Raw genomic sequence first — 13,979 nt, 5'->3', positions numbered from 1 at the left:
CATGTTCTTTATTAGGCTGGGCACTGGGCAGCAGAACTGAGCCAGGGAGAGCTGCCTGAAGGCGAGTGCATGAAGGTAACATTGGGGTGATATTATGAGATGTGTGAGTGGTGGCAGAGGAGTTCATGTGAAAGCCAGAGATGTGATGGCTAATAAAAGACAAAGACAGCCTTAAGGAGAAAATGAGAAAAGATATACTGGTAGGCTGTGTGGAGTGTGTCTCCTGGGGAGACTGAAGGAGCCAGGGCCCCCTCATTAGCACCTGCTGATGCAGAGCAATGATATATTGGCAGCTCTACAACCCACACCTCCACAGCAGTGTTGGAACAGCTCTAGCACCACAGAGCTTTGGAGGTGAAGATCAACATCATGAACTCTATGCTGGGGCAGGCAGAAAGCCAGCAAAAGGGAAAAATGCTCCAAAAGAAGAGTTGTGATGCAGCTGGAGTAGTGGAAGAGAAAATACAGGATATACAGGAATATAGAAACCCATCTTAGCTGAGATCCAAGGTGAGCACAGCTCCCCATCAGCCTCTGTACAGCACCGCTGTCCCAGTGGCAATGACAGTAGCGGGGACCTTGAAGCATTGTGTGCACCCCACAGCTCTGAACCTTGCAGCAGTGTGAGCACACTTGGCCGGTGAGGCTTCAACTCTGCCCTTTCTTTGCCTCAGCAGATCGCTGGCTAAAGCAGGTTACTTAGGCAGTAATACTGCAGCCTCCATGCGAAGCCATCTGTGCTGCTCAGGAGCCTGGCATGTTAAGGAGGAAAATGTACTGACGTTCAGGTCTGTGTCCCTGAAGCAAGAAACAGATCATTGAGCTAATCCCACGCTTTCATCTCTTCTGAACAGTGCATGCTCTTAAAAATGCTGCTGCAGTAGTGATCGCAATCCGCTCGCTTTGCTGTGGCTCTTACAGCACCTGCAGTACCAGGCCAAATCCGCCACCCCACTGCCCATGCTGCTTACAAATCCCTTGTTTCTCCCTGGCTGCTCTCAGTTCCCAAACTGGATAAAGCATGATCCTTTTATCTATTTGTATCACACTTCTTTTGGCAATATTTGCACTGATTTTTTTCCTTGTTGTACATCCTTCTGCCTGCTTTAGCCATTGTTATATTTGATCTGATTTTATTCTTCCAGGGTGCTGGCTCTGAGTGTGAAGATAACAAAAATCTTTTCTATGTTCCTTGTTTTATTTCTCAGTAGAATAAAAATAATACAAAAATCTCTTCAGCTGTGCCAGGTGCAAACTATTTTCTCCAGGTGCTCAGCTTGTAAATCATCTTTTGAGAAAAGCCCTCTCTGTAAAATCACCCCTGTGGCTGCTTAACCTGAAACCACCTAAATATCATCAGTTTGGAATCCTCCTCTTGTTCTTTGATGCATTGTTTCACTCTTGTTCTTGTTTGCTAGGGATGGTGGGGGAAAAAAAATAAAAAAAAAAATGACACAGATTCCTCAAAGGCATTCAAACATCAGATTACTGAGTCCCTGGAAGTCAAAATCCCAGAAGTGAGGCACCTTCCAGAGCCTGGGCATTCTAGTTTTGTCTTCAGTAAAGCAAGTATAATTTAGAAACATGTGTCAACAGAGGTGCTTTGTCTTAGGGACACGTGTGTTACAAAACCAAATGTTGACACCAGCAAGCCTGAGTTGTGCTCTCATGGAGCTTCATGACTGAAAACTTCGTGACAAAAGCTTAGCCTATTCTTCCATGGGTTGCTTTGTGGTTTTCATGAGTGCTATTTCCATCTTCAGCTCCAAGGATCTGCTTCGTTTCTGCAGATTGTTCCAGCTTCTACTATCAATGTATTTATTAGGATATCCAGAAGCTACAGGGGGTTAGGGTTGCCTTAGCTACTGATGTTAGGATCTTAGCTCTTGAATTAAGGGTGTTTCAAAACTAAGAAATAATCTCTAAAAAATGACCACAAACAATATAATCAATAGTTTGTTGACCTGTATAAAGTATGAACCAGACCCAATTCCTTTGCGAAACAGTTAAAACAGATTCCACCTTTACCCACACACAAGGCTTCTAGGCTCTCTTTGCTTCAAAGAACAGGAATATTGTAAACAAGATACATCTATATAAAGACAAATTAAAATCTTATGATGAACAGCAATTTCAATGACTGGGAAAAAATCTTACCTAGCTATGTTTAATGGATTTTTTTTCTTTTAGCTTTGTATTGTAGTATCTTACAATATTTAAACCAGCAGGATTTTGTAACCAAACTGACATGAATCTCTTACACTTCTTTCCTCCTGCTGAAATGAAGCAAGGACTATTGGATTTAAACGAAGCCTGTGGAAAGCGTTTCTTTAAAGACAAGTGTTGCTTCACAACAGCGAGACAAAAATAATTCATTGCACACAGAAAGAGCCCCGCAGGTGGCTGTGTCTCTCCCACTCTCTTCCAGAGCTGACTGCGGCTTGGCCACGCTCCCTGGCAGGGCTGGCTCTTGCTGAACTCTGACAGTTGTTGGCTGAAGACGAGACATTCTCATCAGGCTGTTCCCAGCCACTTCTGCCTTGTCTGCTGAAGGGAAATCTGTGCAGAGCTGAGCTGTTGTGTGTGAGATGTTTCCTATATATGTTTTGCAAGTGTGGCAAGGCTCTATAATGCCAGACTTTGGGGGTCAACATACTGATGCATGAAGGAGTATTAATACATTCAGCAGAAGCAGTATGGAATGACTATTCCTGCTCTCAAAGACTAAATTTGAACTGATGTTGAAATAAAGCATGTGGAATAATCTGCCAAAAGGGTGGAATGTGTGAAGAGGGAAGATGAGCTATCGCCAAATAAGCAGTGCATAACCACCAAGGCTAGATGCAGCAGAGATGCAGATAGGGACAGTGCAAGCCTGTGGTGGCTCAATAGTCATCATGCACTTGGGTGAAGGTGCCAAGGGTTTGGTGTATATTTTCAGTCTCCTGTGTTCTCTGTATTTCCCACTGTTCCCTGATAAATCAGTCTGATAAACAGCAGTTTGTTTGTTGCATTTCTAAGCAACAGAAGCTGTTAAGCTTGCTTCTTTCTAGTGTTAACACCTACCTTCCCTGAATGTGACAGACCAAATCATTAGTTGAGTAAGTAATAATACAGCTATGTTAGTCTAAGTAAGAACGTGCATATTAGATGGGGTTTTTATCAGTACGGCACTGGATAAATCTTGCTTACACTGCAGGAATCCCAGCTCTTATTCACAGATATCAGAAATTTACATGAGTGATGCAAGGCTGGCGTGGCCTTGGTGGTATTGTAAGGGATGTAAAGCAAAGGGAATGAGAAGAGAATCCTTACTCTCCCACTGACCATCACAGTGGAGGCTCTATGAAAAAAATTCTTATGTTGTATCGAAAGAATTAAATATGTTGATTCACCATTCTGAGTCCTTTAGCACAAAAGCAGAGAAAACAAAAGCAAATATTTCTCCTTTAAGTTTACAGTAGCCATGATTTACACCAGTTATTATAAGATTCCCTAAGGAAAGAAAATAACTAATGCTACCATTTATCTCCTGAGCTTCTGAATGACTGAACCATTAATATGCTAAAAACATCAACATCTTCTAGTTTATATTTTGAGTCTCCACGTATGGGTGTCACTAATGTTATATGGAATATCTATTGTAAAATTATATTCACTTTAATGAGGTCTAAATGCATTTACTAGACCTGTATAGAAAAATGTGCTTGCAGTATTAAAATAATTTTATTTTCATTTAAAATCTGTTACCATAGTGACCAACCACAATTTCCTCAGTAGCCTTGTCTAAGAATTGTTTGTAGGCTTTATTTTTGCTTTGTTTTATTTTCTCTCCTGCAATCTGTGGGCCAAGTACTCATTTAAGTAATTTTTATTCTTTTTATGACCTGTCCTTTTCCAACCATATTCTCAGTTAAGTCAGTAAGAGTTCAGACTGAGTTTAAAACAAAGGTCATGACTTTGGCTCTTCCTTTTCAATAATTACTTAAGAAATAAAAAGATACAACGCTGCACGCTGTGTGCTTAATTTTATCACCAACAGAGCATGCTAACCTAACATAAGAAAGAGTCCTGAAGTATCAAAAGCCTTGGGAGGCTGGTACCTTTTAGTATCAATATAATAGTCATGTCAAAGATATGCTGAATTGCATCTAAAGCTGAAAAGCACTTGGAGAAAAGCCTCACTATTTCAAGAAGGTTCTTTGTAACCAAGCCTTTTAAAAAATCAACCCACTTATCACTCAGCTGCAGTCCTAATCTTTTCAATAATGTACTTCCTTTTGAGAAATGATAACTTGAAGTGGTGTTTATATTCCTGCTTGAGGCATGTGTCTTCTTCCAGGGAAGAACAGTCTAAGGAGCCTGCATACCACCCTGTTCTCTCCTCGTGAGGCTGCTGGAAAGTTGTTGCACTGGGGAGGCAGTGAGAATGTTTCTGAAGCAACAGTCAGTAGGCAGGAGAGATGCAGTTACTCTTTTTTTGCCATCACCTTTCTCAAGACCAGCCTTTTTATTCTTTTTTTTTTTTTCTTTTTTCTTCATGCACAGAGAAGCATAAGAAAACTATGCAAAGATAGACAGATATATCTTCATGCTCTCAAGTCTGGTGCTGGTACTTCTCCCCACCAGCTGGCTCTGGCTGTCATCTTGGCTCCTTCTCATTCACATCAGTGATGTTTAATGGCTAAATGGGAAAGATCAGCGTGACCTGAGCAAATCCCTCACACCAAATCCCTCTGTAGCCAGAAGAAATATCCTCATCACCATAATCTGTTCTGCTTTTTTTTTTTTTTTATTATTAAATTCAGACAACACCAATTTTTCAACACAGTTTTCTCTTCCGGTCAGAGTCCAGCTACACTGTAACTGAATATCTGTTTTTGGAGATCTGTGCTCTCATGGGAGGGCTGTCCTAACCTGCATAAAGCCTGAGCAGATAGCCTTCAGCAACACGTAAACCACTGCCAGACAGAAGCAACTAGCAAGAAGGTGAAGTTTGCCAAAAGAATGGGCAGATAATATATTACCTGCACTATTAATGAATAAACCAAACAAGTTGTACTCTGCAAAAGCCATCAAAGAAATAGAAGTGACGAGCAATGAAACTGAGGCAGCAACAGATAGGGTTCAACAGAGCCCTTGTGAGAGGGTAGCTACTAAGTGGCATAATGTAAAATATTCCACAACCTCCTATGTCAGTAGCATGTTCTCCCGTGTTTGCAGTAAATGGAAACAGCAATCTGGTTGCTTCAGTGGTTGAATCTGTAAAGGCAAGCCAATCGTGAAAGTGATGGGAAAGACTTAATAGCAGTAATGATTTATGTGAGGTTAACGATAATCCAAACACACTGCTCTCAGCATGGCTGCGTGTGCAAAAAAATATAATTGATTGATACGAAGAAGATTAGAAGCATACAATCTCTCTCTCTATTTATTTTTTTTTTTTTCTTTAGAAACCAGTTCTTGCCAGCTCTACAAAGGAGACTGTGAGGGAAAACAGAATTAACCCTCTGTGTTTCAAACAGCAGGTTCTGCTTCCTGTGTATTGCCAGACAGAATTTCAGCTGGTCTCTGGGCTAGTTTATCCCTTTCTCCGTGAGGTGGCCCATGGTTTTGTGGTATAGTTTCAGTCCTGACTACCGAGAGCTGCACTTACTTTAAGTCACTTAATGTAGATTCCTGGCTGAGTTCCTCATTTTCTAGAGAGTGGGATAGTGGGATGTGTTGTAGCATAATTTTTGAAAAACATACAGGTGTTTTAAAAATATTTAATAACTTTTAATTCTCTTGAGAATGCCTAATATTTAAAGATGACAATGCAAGACTGGTACCTGCTGACTGTTTTAACCAGCTTTGACTAGGCATACACGATGCACAACTCAATAATACCTTTTCTAGAGGCATAGTTTTTAAAGTTCACTACTATTTTAATAGTTTGCTAGCTCTGAGAGGGTAATTTTTTTTTCTTCTTCTATACGTGCAGAACTTAGTGCAGCATCATAGGGGTTTGTTACTAGGACTTCCAGATACAAGAGTAATATAAACATTTACAAGTCCTATAAAGAAATTTCCAACCTTCTTTTAAAAGTAAATTACAGATTTTTCAAAACGCAGTATTTTCATCAATACTTAGTTAAGCCAGCTGATTTTTAGAATGCTTAGTAAAAATACACAGAAATAAAAGTTAATTAGTAAATAAGGAATGTGTCGTGGTCATACTAGAGACTACTTTCAAATCCTGTGAAGAAATAGAACATTATTTTTCTTTTATTATTTATATGTCTTATTTGTCTAACACCCATATCAAACTTGTGATGAAAACAACTGCTGTGCTGTTCAACAGAACAAAATGAATTAAGTTCATCTAACTGCTCGTCACTGAGTAAAGGGAAAGTGCAGTGAAAGAACTAGTTATCCTGCAAATATACCTGATTCTTGGAGGATAGGTCTGCTATAAAAAATCTGTATCAAAGTCAAAATCAAGCAGTGTCTCCTAAAAAGCTGTTGGCAGCCAAATCCTAATACTTTAAACTACACGATACCACGCTGCTCATGCTGTACACCTGCTGAAGGGCTGCTAGGACCAGCCACCCAGGGTACTCAAAGCAGATGAAGAGAAATATCAGTGTTTCTGGGTATCAAGGGTCCAACACCCCGCTCTGTGCACCTTCTAGCTCTTTTTTGTGTTTTCCTTGTGGTGACATTAGGAAGAAAAGGCAAAGTCTAGTTTCTTTTCTAGAAAGTCCGTCATGGCCTGATGCAATTCAACCTGCTGTTGAGCTGAATGAGGTTGAGAGCAGGGTGGAAGTTCACATCAGGCAGTGCTCTGCAGCACCCCATGGATGCCTTCTCAGTCTGCCACTCGTATTTCACCTCCTGCAGAAAGGCAGAGTGCAGAAGGGGTGTTTTTGGACTCTGCAAAGGCTCTGGCTCCACCAAGGCCGCATTCTTTGCTCCTTGGCACATGTTTGCATGCAAGAGGCTCTGATGTAGCAACTCAGCGATTTCAGTGAGAGTTGGATCAGATCCTAGATTTTCCCCACATTATCTGTTCACGCTTTATGCTTAAAAGAGTAAAATAGCTTATGAGTCCACATGAATTATACCTTTACATGTACATACGCTGTTACAACAGTGTATATCTGTATATATCTGTATAACATTATATCTGAATGAAAGTATTATGAGAGCTAAATAACAAGAGCGTTACCATAAATAGGTAAACTATCTTGTATTTAGCAGTGTAACTACAGGAATCTGTTTGCTTTTTCAGACTTACAGTGAGTATAATTTAAATGGACTCTTCCATGGGGCTAGTATTGGTTTTGTTTGCCCTTCTAGCTTAAGTAAATCTTAGCTGAAAGATTTTACACATTATTTTCATCTTAATTCTAGTGGAGGGCGGGTAATCATCCTGTATGTAGGGACCAGATGTTACTTGCATACTCTATATTTAGTTGTCTGTCTCACCCTGTATACCCTGAGGATTAGATATCAGTATGTTTTCAAGTCATTGCTTTATGACAGTATATTTAGTTTTCACATCAGTTGTACCAGAAGGGTTTGAAATTTCAGAAAACAAATCTAGACACAGACAAAAACAATAAAGCAATACCTGCGTAAAGTTCTTCCCACTGAAAGCAGCACTAAGAATGTGTCATTCTGCTTGCTGGTGCTTAGGCAAGCTCGTGGGCTGGGTTTGCAATAACCCAGTGTAACTGCCAAATATCTTTTAAGACTATTATTCAAAATTGCCAGAAAATACGAGCAGAATTGATTCTGTTACTTCTCATGCACTGACTCCTCTGTCTTGCTGTCTTGGCCTCCAGACTGCTTTGCCTGCTTCTAGGTATGCTTCCCATGCTAAAGGCAATAGCTGCTCATTGCAATGCTGCTCTCAGGTTTGTAAACACTTTGCCCAGTACACCAATAACAAAATGAATGATGAAGGGTTATGGGTATGTGTTTACCCATATAAACAATCTCCCTACCACAGCAACTCTGTCTTCTCTGAATCTGTGATTCTCTCACTTCTAAGAGAAGGCCCTTCGCTGGAGCTCCCTGAGCACCCTGCCAACAGCCCCTGCCTCTCCCTGCACATCTCCTGCCTGCAGCTGTACACGAATCTCTGCCTGCCCGATAAGAGAGTGGCTCAGCCAGCTCACTGCACACTGGGTGATCAGGCCAAACAGGTCCATCGAAGACTTGTTGCCATCTCACCTGGAGGTGAGGATGTTAATTTTGGTCTCTGCTGGTCCTGGCTCTCTGAATATTCCAGCCATACACTGCCTGTAGTCTTGATTCACTTGTAGAGTTTCAGGGTGTGTCTGCCATCCCTCCAATTAAGGAGTACGAAGTACTTTCCATGACACAGAATTGATGATAATACTATTATAACATTCTGCTTTGAAGGTTTCCTTACCTTTGAGTCATGTAAAACCTACACAGGCAACACCTACACTTACGTATTTGAAGCAACTCTGGTAATGCAAGAGTAACCAGGACTTGGAGCTGCGAGATTAAAGCAATCTTGGTGGTGTTAAACTGGATTTACATTGATGTAAATCTGAAAGTAGTCTTTGGTAAACGTGGGACAGTCGAGAAAGTGAGGAACCAGGTGTAGGAACCATAGTTCATGAAGAAACAAACACTTCTGTATTTATTCTTCATTTCCGTTTCATCCTTTTCTTTATGCTGCATGGTGCCAATACAATTAAAGAACCCCACATTTTATAAATAAGCTTTGTATACTAAAACCCCTAACCAAAAAGTATCTATTTTAGCACAAAACATCTGAGCACAGTGTGTATAATAGCTTTTCTTGTTTGTTACAAGGTATATGTGTCAAGGCTAACTCCTTCCTTTCTTTGTCTTGAAATATTTTAAAAGCTGCAGAATTTTAACATCTCACTTTGTATCTTTTTACTGGCATGTTGTACTCTGAAAATTCAAAGCTTGAATTTTCTTTCCTGAGCAACTTGCCTGTTACTTGCAACGCATAAAAAAAATCATGGTAGCACAGAAATAATGCTTAATTAGGCATTTCCCTCTCGTTCCTTTTCTGTGTCATTGGGTTGTTCCACTTCAGTGAGCGGCTGTGATGGCATCAATACATCATCGCTATCACAGCAGACAGCAGCGAGCCTCCTGCATTGTGGATGTCTTCTCATAAGGCTGGGCTGGACTTTACCTTACCTTCCAGCTCAGCACACAACTATGTGCTGTGCCTTGAATGCTGCATGCACTGGTGCTCACACCAGTGCAGCCAAGCCTCCAAGAGACACTGACAGTGGTTAATATTTGACAGTGCTTCGAATCTGACTGTTCAGTGTTGTCCTGACTGCATTTTTATCTGAAAGAGCATGAAAGTAGTGCTCACAGAATGGGCTGATACTCTCAGTAGAATGCTTTTGTATTGCCTGAGACCCCGAATGAGCAGAAGAGTGATAACGACAGGAACATGACTCACCTTTACTTGCATTTGAAGTAAAGTGGCTCCTTTATTTCACACACAGCTTTAATCTTTCAAAAGCTGCATGACCCTCTCCCTCCTTTGCATGACTGTTATCAGTCGTGGTGTTTGTTCGAGGCAGCTTGCAGCCAAGACAGCGGGATTTCACCTGTAAGTCTTCAGTATTGTATTGCAAGGCACACTACTAGTTCAGCATGCTTCTGCCTGGAAAAAGGCAGCATTATTTGCTTTATGCTTGTGACAAGGCTGAGCCATGGCAGCGCGATCAAAGCCATCAGTAATACCCTGCACACCCAGTGCTCTGTCAGCAGCAAAGGGCAGATTGCCTGGGAGGACCTCTTTGACTTTTGATTTAGCCTGGCATCTCTCCAGCTTAGCAATTCTGCCACCTATAAAATAATTAAAGCATCTCCCTTCGCTGCTGCTTCCAGATGCAGCAAGAAGTAGTGCTGCACAGCAGACAGTAAACAAGAGCTGTGCTAGGACATAGCCTTGCTTGGGGCTGTTTTTGACAGTGACAGGCTTTGACATCTTGTCATCACCAAGAGCCACTGCATTACCCCGTGCCATCACGAAATAAGCAAAATATGTTCACAAACGTATTTGGACATCCAAATTTATGCATATGCCTCCGGGCTGCTTGTGGCTGGCAGTGCTGGAGTCTTTGGTTGGCTCTGCAAAGGCCAGGTAGAGACCTTGACTCTGCTCTCCTCAAACTAGGGCGAGGATGAAAGCCAGACGGTTTCTGCAAAAGCCTTTTCAACAGCCTCCCGAACAAATCTGTTGATGTCATTTTGACATGGATTTTTCTCAGCAGTTGAGAAAATCGATATACCTTGGTGTCACTACAGGAATGTTTTTTACCTTTTTCTTTGCAAAGATACTAAGAATCTGTATTCCTGAACCCCTTGGGATGCCAACTCTTCAGCAGGTAATTATCATAAATTCCAGCTTTCAAACTAATTGGTGCCACCACATTTACATATAACAGCAAGGTGTGAGCAGGGACTTTGCCTTGCTCTGTGACAGCTGCCCAACAGCTGTAGGAATCTGTGCTCCTTGCTCTTGAATGGGGAGCAGAGAAGTATTATTATTTTTTTTATAGCTCCAGCAAAAACGAAGAACGCAGGGCTTAAGAAATTGCTGAGATCTTTGAGTAAGCAATCTGCAATTTCCCTTTGATCAGCTAACGGGGTTAAAATGGTTTTAGGCCATAGCCTTTGCAGAGATTTTTGTATTTTTTTTTATGATTGGCAGCTTTTGAAGCTCTTTCCCTCATTTTTATCTTTCAGTATGCAAGCCACAGGCTTTGCTTGTGCTTTCTGCCTGATTTCATGGTAAGCAGTTTGCTTGCTTGCCAGATTTTATTTTTACCTGAAGCTGGTGCAGCACCTGCATGTCAGCAACCATCTGCTGGATTTGCCCTTGTCGTTAGTCCACTTCTATGATCTGTGTTCAGCAAAACTGATGGGTTCAGTTTAAGATTTCAGCAGTCTGTCCTCGAGACATTCCACTCTGTGCTGCCATGTTCAGCTTGTTTCTAAAGTTAAGCTGTAGCAGCATCAAGGTTGGTCTCTGGTTGCTTCCTCATGTCTGCCTTGTCTTCATGCCCACATGTCCTCTTCCAAATTTGACTCAGTATTTGTAAAGTAGCTCTCAGACAGTGGCTGCTGTCTGACTCCTCACTGGTTATGGATCAGACTTGCTTTCAATGCCCTCCATAGCTTGGGAATTATTGCTCTACAATCAGTGCAATAATGATCTATTCCTAAATGTTTTTGCAAGCCTCTTCCATCTAACAGTGAGATAACACATTAGGAAGATTTCTAAATTATTAGTTACTTATCATAGAATCATAGAACAATATGGGTTGGAAGGGACCTTAAAGATCACCTGGTTCAAACCCCTGCCATGGGCAGGGACACCTCCCACCACACCAGGTTGCCCAAAGCCCCATCCAGCCTGGTCTTAAAACACCTCCAGGGATGGGGCATCCACAGCTTCTCCAGGCAGCCTGTGCCAGCGCCTCACCACCCTCATTGTGGAGAATGTCCTCCTAACATCTAATCTAAATCTCCCCTCTTTTAGTTTAAAACCATTACCACTTGTCCTATCACTACACCCCCCGACACAGAGTCCCTTCCCAGCATTCCTGTAGCCCCCTTTTGGTACTCACAGGCCGCTATAAAGTCTGCCCAGAGCCTTCTCTTCTCCAGGCTGAAGAACCCCAACTCCCTCAGCCTGTCTTCATGGGAGAGGTGCTCCAGTCTCTTAATCATCCTCATGGCCTTCTTCTGGACTCATCCTAACAGGCCCATGCCCTTCCTGTGCTGGGTGCCCCAGGGCTGAAGGCAGCACTCCAGCTGGGGTCTCAGGAGAGCAGAGCAGAGGGGCAGAATCCCCTCCTTCGCCCTGCTGGCCACGCTGCTTTTGATGCAGCCCGGCAAACAGTTGGTTTTCAGGGCTGTAAGCACGCATTGCCAGCTCACATTGAGCTTCTCATCCACCAACACCCCCAGGTCCTTCTCCTCAGGGCTGCTCTCAATGCCTTTGTTGCCCAGCCTGTATTTGTGCTTGGGATTGCCCCAGCCCAGGTGCAGGACCTTGCACTTGGCCTTGTTGAACCTCATGAGGTGTGCATGGGCCCATTTTGTGTTGATACATCCTGAAATAATCTGAAGAGTCTGGTTAAGTTTGTCACGTCTGTGTTGTAAAAAATGCCATTAAAAATGTTTTAGCTTTTTAAAAGTTGCTCTGGTAACACACATTGTGTTTCATTAATGATTCAAACACGATGCATTTTGAAATAGTTTGTTGTGAAATCCAAATCTGTGTGGACACAGCTTCTGTATCTTATCTCCCAAAAAAGATGATACGTGATAGAGAAGCAGGCATAAAGGGCATATCTTCCACAAGTGAGACATTTAAGGCTTCCACAGGTTTTAGTAGAAATGATTTCCTTTACCTTTAGCCATGTGACTGTTACCTTGTGTTTACTCAGTGAGCTGTCTAATGTCCTTCTACTGTGAGCAGAGAGAGGAAGACTAGACATCTACGGAGTGCTACTCACCTGGTTCTCCACATGAAATGAATCTCCCCCAACATGTTTACAGGGGGCCTCTCTGCTTTCCTTGTCTCTAGAGGAGTCTAAGTGATTAAATCAGAAGAATACATCCCACCTCCCTGCCCTGCTCACTTCCTCCGCTCCCCAGCTTTTTAGATTTTCCCCTGACATGAACTCTACAGCTGATTATGTGCACACAACTCATTTCAGCTTTCAGACATCATTCTACACAGCAGGAGGTCACTCCCAGGTCTCTCCCGTATTTCCCAAAGGCAAAGAGCTCAGGGGAAATTGTAACAGACCAAAGAGCAACAGGGGGTTTCCAGCATTGCTGCAGCTGCTCAGCCAGCCAAGGGGGTGCTGGGGAGGGGGTTGCTTGGGGGCTGACAGTGCCGAGGGGCAGATCCTGGGTTATGTTGAGGAGGTAAGCTGGAGGTAAGCTGCTGAGACAGCCAGGCTCTTCTCTCAGTCAAGGAGGACCTGATGGGCAGAGAGTTCAAGGGAGATTCACTCCCCCAGGCATCTAGAGAGTAGAGTTTTGTGCTTGGAGTAGTGACCGGAGGCTCCTTGTCTAATGAACGCAGAGAAATGGCCACTTTTTCGGGAAGACGTCCCAATCACAAAGTTTTATACTCCTTTCATTGGAATTACTACCTCCATGTAACTGTTTTCCTGCCCTGACTATGCAGACTGCCTAGGTGGTGTGATAACAGCAAAGAAAGCGATAAAAGCACCACTCACTTCAAGAGGAGACAGGGAACTACTTGAAAGAGATCTACCGAGAGTCACTAAACAGGCAAAGCTCATCGAACTGAGCTGAAAAAAAATTAGAAGCTGGGAAAGAGACTTGGGGGATTAATCCAACTCGCCCCTCGTTTTCTTATGCTTCCTTAAGCCCCTGGCTACAGCCGCTGCTGGCTGTCGAGGCAGACACTTGGCACATTATGACCAGCTCTGGTGTCTACTCTTCATCTCCCCTGTGGATATCCACATTTTTTCAGATGAATGGCACCCACTTTTGGGACACTACAGGCAGTAAGTAGTATGTGCTTTTTCAAATTTAACTGCGGTGTCAATAACTAAATGAAAAATAACATGCCAACAAAGTGGTGCTGCAGCGGGCTGAAATACAGAAGAGCTCTGGTGTAAGCCTTTTCACTCTATTGAACAATATGCTCCCAACTGGTCACAGTATGTTTTGTGATCTTACATTGCAATATTTTTGAACATATATAAGCAATATACCCTGCAAGGTGTGCACCCCCAAAGCTCTGCAAGAGCAGCCTGCTGCGTGGGGACCCCGGGGGAGAAAGATGCTGGTGGGAGTGGGGTGAGCATCACCCTTTGGGGGAAAATGGGAGGTGGGGTCACTTTTGAGGAAAACACTGAGACATGGAGTCACTTTAGGAGGGAAAAAGGGACGTGGGTGCTCAGGGATCCCCG

This window comes from Anas acuta, chromosome 2, assembly GCF_963932015.1.
Source record: "Anas acuta chromosome 2, bAnaAcu1.1, whole genome shotgun sequence".
Lineage (NCBI taxonomy): Eukaryota > Metazoa > Chordata > Aves > Anseriformes > Anatidae > Anas > Anas acuta.
Note: the sequence above shows the minus strand (reverse complement) of the source record.